We start from the raw sequence: 8,813 nt of genomic DNA on the forward strand, positions 1-8,813 counted from the left end.
AAAAAAAAAAAAAATCCATTTAGGGTGACTGAATCTTAAAGTTCCAGTAGTAGTCCAAGGTTTTGCCCCAGATGGTTGATAAGAGGGACTCTGTTATAAGTTTTAAATCATGTGGCCTAGAGAGAGGGAAACTGAAGAACTCCATAAAAATCTTTTTGCTCCTTCCTGCTTCTATTCTTGCTAGGAACTGCACCCCCCACTTTATACATGCCCCATAGGGCAAATAGGGTATGTCTTCCTTGTAAGGGACAGAGTTAATAATTTCTTTAGAGTCTTCCAGCAAAATAGACAACATCTAAGGAAGGACCAGGTGAGAATGACCAGAAGAAACCATCATACACACATTCCAGACCATTGGTGCTAGACATTTCTATCCCAAAACTCCCTGGCTTGAAGGAATAATTGACTTATGAAGGACACTTGGGAACTTGTCCATGTTCTAACCAGTTCCTGGATGCCTGAGAGGACATATACACTGGACTACAATGCTCAGGAAAAACCCCAGACCCAGAGCAAAGACAAGGCTCTCTCCTTTCCTTTCTAAGTCTCCCAGATACTCTGCCAGTCCCTGCTCTCTCTAAATACCTTCAGTAAACTCTGCTCTCATCTCCTGCTGGCTTGCATTTGATTTCTATCCTGTGTGTAGCCAAGGAACTTCTTGGCTGGTCCTGCAAGACACCCTCTCTAGGTCCTTGGACCCAGCCTGCCTGTATCAGCCTGGGCAATTTGGGTGTTGTCAATAAGGGCATCAGGTTGCCCTTATTAAATATATGTGGCTGAGGTTGGAGCTCCAGCATTAACCTGTAGGCAGGCCCTCTAATAACGGCCAATTACTATAAGCCCTTTGCCTCAGTTGTTGGCTTGGTTGGTGATGGGCATGTTTCTTTGGCTTGTAGGGTTTACATTAGCCAAACAAATGGCATGCAGGCCTCAGCATTTGCCATGTTTAATTAAAACTATAGCTTCTTTGGGGCCCGTGGGTGACTCAGTTGGTTAGATGTCTGCCTTCGGCTCAGGTCATGATCCCAGGGTCCTGGGATCGAGCCCCACACTGGGCTCCCTACTCAGCAGGAAGCCTGCTTCTCCCTCTTCCTCTCCTACTCCCCCTACTTGTGCTCTCTCGCTCTGTCAAATAAATAAATAAAACTTTTAAAAAGAAAAAAAGAAAAAAAAAAGAAACATTGCTTATTTGGAGGGTTTGGGCCTATTACAGACCAATGAAAGCACTTAATAAGACAACAGTCAAAAGAATGGTGTGCAGGGCGCCTGGGTGGCTCAGTTGGTTAAGCGACTGCCTTCGGCTCAGGTCATGATCCTGGAGTCCCGGGATCGAGTCCCGCATCGGGCTCCCTGTTCAGCAGGGAGTCTGCTTCTCCCTCTGACCCTCCCCCCTCTCATGCTCTCTCTATCTCATTCTCTCTCTCAAATAAATAAAAATTAAAAAAAAAAAAAAGAATGGTGTGCAGCTGCAGTCAACAAGCTTTTGTTGTCTGATACTGGTTTTCCTCTGGAATACATCATCATTACGGGGTATGGTGTTGATTTTATTATTATCTCTGTGATTTTTATTTAGTAAGTGGAATTTTCTATCTACCTTTTTTGGTATTCCACATTGTCTATGGGAATGGCCCTGGAAACTAATTTTAATTTCCTAAAGGGGATCAGAGGGAGAGCCCAGTTTAATTATGTACCTCTTATAACTAAATATTCAGGAAGACTTTTTTGTTGTTGGGGACGCCTGGGTGGCTCAGTCAGTTAAGCGTCTGCCTTCGGCTCAGGTGATGATCCCAGGGTCCTGGGATCGAGTCCTGCATCGGGCTCCCTGCTCTGCCGGGAGCCTGCTTCTCCCTCTGCCTCTGCCTCTCTCTCTCTCTGTCTCTCATGAATAAATATATAAAATCTTAAAAAAAAAAAAAAAGACTTTGATGTTGTTTTGGGGATTTAGGGTTTATTGAGTGGTAGAAGTTTAGACTCAAATGGGCCCCATATTAGATGACTACTACCTGGCCCATGGGGCAATCAATGGTTAATGAGTCCCAGGAGAGTATGCACCTTCAGTCAGGACTCCAGGTCTTACGGGATGAAGATGAAATTAAAAGTTTAGAGAGATAGGGAGAGCCATATTAAAGGGGTCTTTGTATACATGGAGGTAAAACATAACCCCCTTAAAGTATAAGAAAGAATAATGGTAAAGTTTGGGGGGGCTTTTGTTTTGTTTTTTAATTAATTTTTTAATTAACATATAATGTATTATTTGTTTCAGGGCCACAGGTCTTTGATTCATCAGTCTTACAGAACACACAGCACTCACCACAACATATACCCTCCCCAATGTCTATCACCCAGCCACCTCATCCTTCCACCCCTCTCCCCTCCAGCAAACCTCAGTTTGTTTCCTAAGATTGAGTCTCTTATGGTTTGTCTCCCTCTCTGGTTTCATCTTGTTTCATTTTTCCCTCTCTTCCCCTATGATTCTCTGCCTTGTTTCTTAAATTCCACATATCAGTGAGATCATACGATAACTGTCTTTCTCTGATTGACTTATTTTGCTTAGCATAATACCCTCTAGTTCCATCCACGTCATTGCAAATGGCAAGATCTTTTTCTTTTTCTTTCTTTCTCTTTCTTTCTTTCTTTCTCTTTCTTTCTTTTCTTTCTTTCTTTCTTTCTTTCTTTCTTTCTTTCTTTCTTTCTTTCGTCTTTCTTTCTTTCTTTCTTTTGATGGCTGCAATGGGAAAGTTTTTTAAAGTTGGTTTATCCATCAGGATTTTTCAGAGATGCAAGCTAGCAAATCCAAAATCTGCCTGATGAGCTAGTAGGATGCAAACCAGGAGAATCATTGCTGCAGTTACAGTCTAAAGGCAGTGTGCTCTATAACCAGGAAGGACTGATATTACAGATGAAATTGGAAAGCAGTCTGCTGGAGAATTTTCTCTTGCTCAAGGGAGGCTAGTCTCTTTGTTCTACTCAGACCTTCAACTGATTTGATGAGGCCCACCCACACAAGAGAGGGCAATCTGCTTTACTCAAAGTCTACTGATTTAATTGTTAATCCCATCCAAACATGCCCTTACAGAAACATCTAGAATAATGTCTGACCAAATATCTGGGCACTCTATGGCCCAGCCAAGTTGACACATAAAATTAATAATTATGGTTGTGAATTAGGTCTTAAGGCCTGGGGCAAGAAGAGATTCATTAGTCAGACTGGAATCTGAAAAAGTTGTTGTTTGAGGAGACCATATGTCTCTCATTTAAACTATCTGGGAACTATCAAGGACATAAAAGTTTTACTGAATACCTTTTTTTAAGAACCCAGCACTATGTATTCTGAGAAGTAAAATTTGTACCTTGGGAAATGTCTGTAACTCTGAAGAGAATAAAGAACATCCTGGCAAGGCTTCCTATTGTGGTAGATTTTTATTTATATTTTGGTGTATGTGAGGCAGGAGATTCCAGAGTTCTTTACCCTGAAGGGGACAACTCTCAGCAATGATCCAAAAGTTTGTAATGAATGTGCAGATGGGACCATTTGATGGCCAGAGGATCCAATCTAGTGCTAAGATGACTGCCTTAAGTTTGACCAATTGCATTGATCCCTAGTCCATCTATTATCAGAGATATCTTGGCTACAGGATGAAAGGCAGTAATATTCCACTGAGCTCCATTTGTGATGGTGGCAATGCTGTCCATAGAGTCTATATATTTCCATCTCTGCTCACTCAATTTATTTCAAGGGACTCACTGGATAGCCAAGTGATCTTGAGGAGAGATGACCTCCTCTGGCACGGTGGCATCTGACAATGGACTAAGAACAGGGAAGGCCTTCCCATCCTGTAGGTGGAATATGCCAGAGGGCCCAGGATTCCCTCCATCCTGTCTTCAGGAACCTGTATAGCCATGTTGAGCTTGTGATATACTGTTTCCATGATCCAAAGCATAATGGGCAGCTGGGTATGGATGGTCACAGGTTCAGGGTCTGTGAGAGCCCTTATTTCCAGGACATCCCAGTATGTAGCCAGCAGTTTTCATCTTAATAGATTTTATTCCAGGCCCAAGAGGACCAACTTCTTGCACCAGAGGCTTTGGGGCAACTTATAACATTATATGTGATCCAGAGACCCCAAGGGGCATGAGAAAAGGAATCAAACCTCTCCACTGAAGGAGTCTCTGAGGGCACTAATGGAAGTAACTGTTGATTTTAATTTGGACAGATTCTAAAGTATTTGTTGGAGAAACCCACTTAAAATAGGTTGATTTGTAAGTAGCAGCACCAGTGAGATTAAGAAAAATTTGTAAATGAGGAGTATGTTGCCTCCAGAACCCAAAAGAGATTTGTATGTCCTTAATTGTCCTTAATGAATGTGTCCAATGAGTATCCTTAGAGGACGGTCATCACTGTAATGTCATCCTGGCATTGTGGAGAAAGGCAATGTAGTTAAGATCCTGTCTGTAAAGATTATGGATTATGTGTGATAGTAAAGCTGTGAGGAACCCCATGGGCAGCCTGGAAAGAGTATATTGTGTCCCTTTGGAGGTGAGGCAAACTGCAGCTGAGAAAAATTGGCACTGAACAGAATATATTAGATAAATCTGTAATAGTAAAATATTTACCGATTGTTGATTGGATGGAGTCAGTAATTTTAATAATACTGGGCACTAGGTATAAAATAATTACTGGATGAGACCACAAAATTAGGGTTGCAGTAATCAATCCTGAGTCACCCATGCTTTTTTTGTTATTTAAAATCAGACAAAATTGAGCTGTTAAAGAATCAGTGGGGATAGTCACTCTTTTATTAATTAGGTCTTTTTTTTTTTTTTAAAGATTTTATTTATTTATTCAACAGATAGAAAGCACCAGTAGGCAGAGTGGCAGGCAGAGGGAGAGGGAGAAGCAGGCTCTCCGCTGAGCAGGGAGCCGGACGTGGGGCTCAATCCCAGGACCCCAGGATCATGATCTGAGCCAAAGGCAGCTGCTTAACCAACTGAGCCACCCAGGTGCCCCTCTTAATTAGGTCTTTTACAATAGTTTTACTCCATAAAGGCCCTGTTCTAACCTACATTGGGCCATATTAACTGGAGGTCTATGGAGGTCTCACTATTATCCTGCCAATTTGTAAATGTCAAAAACTTAATTTAATTTTAATTGAGTCCTCATTGTGTTAGAGGATCTATGTCCAATCTGGGATATTTTAGAGCAATAAGTACTATGGTTATGGGAAATTTAGGCAAGGCTATGGTTAAAGTGACATACTTATTTTTCTCTATTTTATATTTTGTGCCTTTCCTAAGATTATAGGGGGTACAATGTTTATACTTAGTGGGACCCCAGGTATAACTGTAATTTGAGCCCAAGCATTGATTAAGACCATGAAGCTTTGTCAGTTGGTGCATTTTAGCAGATGTTAAAGTTAATTTAGAACCTATATTGTTGAGGTACAAAAGCCCTTTTGTTTTTTGTCATATGAAGTCTTTTAGTAAATTTTCCATTTACAATTGAGTCAAATTAAATATATATACTTTATTTACTTTTTATTTTCCACCCTGCATCTACATTTCTTTGGGTGCTTTTTTTTTTTTTTTCCTTTTTCTTTTCTTTTGGTTAGTTTATTTGTTCGTCTTAGTCTTTTAGTTGCCTGAATCCACAATTTCTAGTTTCTGTCTCTGGCTAATAACACTATGTGTGTACCTTCTAAGTGGTTACAGCAAAAGCAGGGGAGAGGGAGGAGCCCCTAATAGGTGGCACTTCCTCCTTCCAAGCCATCCAAATATGCCTCCCAAAGATTGGGGGTTTGTACTTAGAGAGCTATAACAGCCTCTTCTTGGGATAGTGCAGTTAGCTCTTGGTCTGAAGTACCAATTCTTTTACATTTTCTTTTTGGTAAAATCTTTAAAAATGACTTGTATGTCCAGGCAGGTAAAAATTTTAGTTTTTGTTTTAGTCTCCTGTTTGTCCCAAACTATTTTGACCTTTGAGTATTTACCAAAGGACTTGGTGGTCCCAAATGGTCCTATCTGTAGGGGGTGGTCGCCCTGTCTATGATGTCTAATTTGACCTCGGAGGGGTCCACATCCACTTCCAGGAGAGCAACAGTGGCCTTATCAGTACTTTGAGGATCCAGGTTTTGAGCATAAGGCCCTTGGTGTGCTGGTGAGCAGCACTACTCAGAAAGGCCCATGAGTGTTGCCCAGAGTTTTACATTCCTGAAACAATGGTGTGACTATCTCAGGGGTCTTAGATAGAGTAGGGATAGTGTCCCCCAAACTTTCCCTTTTCATTAAGCTTTGTGCTATTGGCTTCCATCCAGGTGGCCTCTCCTACCCCGCTGAGTCATGCAGTTAGACAAGCAACAGCATAACAATCCTTTCCTTTACCACAGGACCTGTGGGTGCCATGGTCACGAGGATGCCTCATATTGACCCTATGAATGGTTTGAGAAGAGAGTAGTTTCCTACATAGTGTGGAACAGGCCAAATAAAATGATTCTGTTATAGGATATAATGACTTCATTGGCCCCACCACTTGCTGACCAGTAGGCTAATCAGACCCATTCCCTGCCACTTGGATGGGATCATACCTTACTCCCTTCAGAGGAACCTTTTAACAATCAGAAGTAGCCAATTAATTTGAGCTGCCCCTAGGTGCTCTGTCCTGGACACTTAACACCTTGACTCAGAGAGGACACAAGAGAGGACTGTTCATAAATTTCACAATTTGTGGAGTAGATTCACAGCAACATCTGGTAGAGGCAACAAAAAGTAGCTATGGCCCACAGCACCAACATGCCAGCTGGTGGCACACCTGCTCAGGTAGCTACTGCTGCCTGGAAGAACCTGTAAGTCAGAAAAGTCTAGTGACATGTCATTTGGTCTGGAAGCAAACCATCCTGCTTTGCTGGGCCAATTGTTTTGGTAGGTTTTATTTATCATGATTATTTATCATTATTATTATTATTTAGGTATGGTAAGGCCAATAGATCAGGAGACAACTGACACTGAAAAGATAGTTTATTTTACTCAAAGTTCTCAAGAGAAGAAGTACACATCATGTGGGGGCAAGAGGGTGGCAGTGGGGGACAAAAAATGACCAATGGTGAGGTCAAGAGACAGAGAGGGCGAAGAGGAACGTGTACACAAAAGATTTTATGATGATTTCCTTGGGAATGAATGAATTAGGCAGGGTAACCAGGGTTAGGATTGGCTAGTTTGAATCATTTCAGCAGGCTCGTGGGCATAGGGGCTTCCCCTGTCTCATATCTGGCCCTGGAGTGATTAGGATAGGTATATAGCAGCCCATAGTGTGAGAGCCTGATAAAGAAAGTGGTTGGGGTGTGGATTTAATTAGCTACTCAAGAAGGGGAATTGACTAGCCTCCAGCCAGAGCTTCAAAACTGAGTCAAGATAGCATTTATAAGAACTATATTACAAGAATCCACTGGTCTTGTAATTTGTTCCAACATGTGCTCAGTGGTGGGGTAAAGAGTGTCTTCCCCCAAATTCATGTCCACCTGCAACCTGTATATGTATAATCTTATTTGGAAATAGGATCTTTGAAGATGCAATTAAGTTAAGATGATGTCATACTGGATTAGAATGGGCCCATATCCAATCACTGTTGGATTCCAATCAATTTCTGCCTCCATATGAAGATGGAGGCAGAAATTGAGCAATGCATCTGCAACCTAAGGAATGCCAAGGATTTCCAGGAGCCACCAGAAGCTAGGAGGAGGCAAAAGAGTTTTCCCTAGAGTATTCAGAGGACATGTGGCCATAGAAACAGCTTGATTTTAGACTTCTGGCCTCAGAACTGAGAGATAATAAATTACCAAGTCACTTATAATGGCAGCCCTAGGAAACTAATACAGATTTTGATACCAGGAAGTAGGGTGCTCCTGTAACAAATACTTGAAAATGTCGAATGTGGCTTTGGAATTGGTTAAGGGATACAGGCAGAAGAATTTTGAGGCACAAGATAGAAAGAGCCTAGAATGCCTTGAAGAGAGGGTTAGTGGAAATACATATGAACATTAAAGGTTATTCTGGTTAGAGCTAAAAGATAAGTAAGGAGCACTGTAGAGAACGCTTCTATCCTCTTTAGAGAATACATATATTGACATGAACAGAATTTTAGTAGAAATATGAAAGTTGAAGGTGCTTCTGGGCAAGAACTTAGAAGGAAATGAGAAACATGTTATTGGACACTAGAAGAAAAGCAATTCTTCTTTTAAAGTGGTAGAGAACTTGGCTGAATTGTATTCTACTGTTTGACAGAAAGTAGAACTTAGAAGCAATGAACTTAGATATTTAGCTGAAGAGATTTCTAAGAAAAGTGTTGTAGGCACAGACTGCTTCTCCTTGATGCTTACAGTAAAAAGCAGAAGGAAAGAAGTAAATTAAGAAAAGGATAGTTAAGCAAAAAGGAGCCAGCTCTTGATGATTTCGGTTGTTCTCAGGCTATCCAGATTACAAAGGATTCAAATATTAAGAAATTCACTGTTGGAAAGTGTGCTCTGAAAAAAGGGGCCAAGGGTGTGGCTGGACAATCTTTTGCTGAAGAGATTGGGCTTGTGACTCATGGATCCAACTGGCCATCTCAGCAGAAGCAAGAATAGAGATGGGGTTATCCAGGAAAGATCTATGGAGGACCCTCTTGTCTGAGGACTGAAACCCCATGAAATGCACAGGAAGCTGACAAGGGTTCTGAGAATGTTATACCAGGAAAACTGCTGGAACCTGAACTCCAAGGAACAGAGATGGAAGAAAATGAAGGGAGGCTGTGGGACTTCCAAAACCCTAAAATAGGACATGGG

The sequence above is a fragment of the Leptonychotes weddellii genome, chromosome 3 (genome assembly GCF_054177405.1).
Source record: "Leptonychotes weddellii isolate Sample4059 chromosome 3, ASM5417740v2, whole genome shotgun sequence".
In the NCBI taxonomy this organism is placed as follows: domain Eukaryota; kingdom Metazoa; phylum Chordata; class Mammalia; order Carnivora; family Phocidae; genus Leptonychotes; species Leptonychotes weddellii.